This window comes from Austrofundulus limnaeus, unplaced genomic scaffold, assembly GCF_001266775.1.
Source record: "Austrofundulus limnaeus strain Quisiro unplaced genomic scaffold, Austrofundulus_limnaeus-1.0 Scaffold1217, whole genome shotgun sequence".
NCBI classification, from domain to species: Eukaryota; Metazoa; Chordata; class Actinopteri; order Cyprinodontiformes; family Rivulidae; genus Austrofundulus; species Austrofundulus limnaeus.
This window is the reverse complement of record NW_013953619.1, coordinates 97177-98336: the sequence shown is the minus strand read 5'-3', so window position 1 is coordinate 98336 and position 1160 is coordinate 97177. Positions and strand designations below refer to the sequence as shown.

Here is a 1160-nt window from a genome sequence, read left to right as displayed (position 1 = left end):
TGCGCACACAAGCGGGCAGTGCGAATTGTTCTTCCGGGACAGATCGGGCAGTGAACGGTCAGTTAGTTGTTTGTAATCGTAAATAGTAAAGACGCCTCAGTCCAGCTGAATTAGTGTCTTATTTATTAATTTGTTCAGTCTTTATTTTTACAGTAGTCTCCGGTAAGTGCTATACTATCTGAAAATGTGTTTTAAAACTGGTGATATTTGATAATACAGGGTCTAATGATACGCGTTTTTGTTGTTTAATTTAACCTGTTATAACATGTACCCATAAAAACTGTATCATATTCGTTCTAATGGTAGAGTTCCTAAATGATGCTTAAAGGAGGCATATAATGCAATTTATTTTTTAGCTGTTAAATACATTTTTATGTAGTAAGAAATCGTATTAAAATAATTTTAAAACTTTTACTAGTGATAATATGGTAATGTCACTATACAGTAGATGATTGTATCATGTAATGGTTAGTTATTAATGTCCTTTATTTGCATTAAAACAAAAATGTCCTGATGCATCTCAGTAATTCAGGTCCTCTGGACGTCTCTAAGGTCTGAGGAGTTCCAGGTGAACCCAGCCTGATGAGATTTAATGATTTAATGATGACAAYCAACACTGTTCACATGTAAAAGAGYCTGACAGTAGAGCAGGGCCCTGAATGTTACCTAATGTTCACATTTCAGTGAAGAAAAACTTGTCCTGAAGACCTACTTAACTTTTTATGGAAGACAGAAGAACAAAACTGACTTAATTTCAACAGCAGACATGAGATGTTTTAGTTTCTATGAAAGTTTGAGCAAATGTTTTGGAGAAGCTGTTCCACATCCTTAGTGGTTCAKTTTCTATCCTTCAAATGTTTTCATCAATTTATTTCATTAATTACCTTTTAATATATCTTTTTTCCCCTTTTTGCCAAACTGGACATGTTATTTTCCATCTTTTCTAGATGTATTATTTAGGGATGTCCCCATCAGATACTCAGTATCTGTATTGGTGGCAGATATGGCCATTTTTTGAAAATCGTGTAGAATCAGATTTAGTCGTGATCGGGCCGATACAGTTTTCACAACAGTTTTCAGCATCATCATGCTTTACAACTGCTGTTAAGAAGTCAAGACGCACACAAGTATGCAACCATGTCCACAGTGTGGGAACACTT

General features: G+C 35.0%; 1 protein-coding gene across 1 annotated transcript in view; it reads left to right on the top strand.

Moving 5' to 3' along the window:
- The window catches only part of svbp (small vasohibin binding protein), a gene marked incomplete at its 5' end in the record, with an annotated part of 3660 nt that continues 2500 nt past the window's right edge, over window positions 1-1160 (top strand). Inside the window, 1 exon segment of the mRNA XM_014031289.1 lies at window positions 1-57.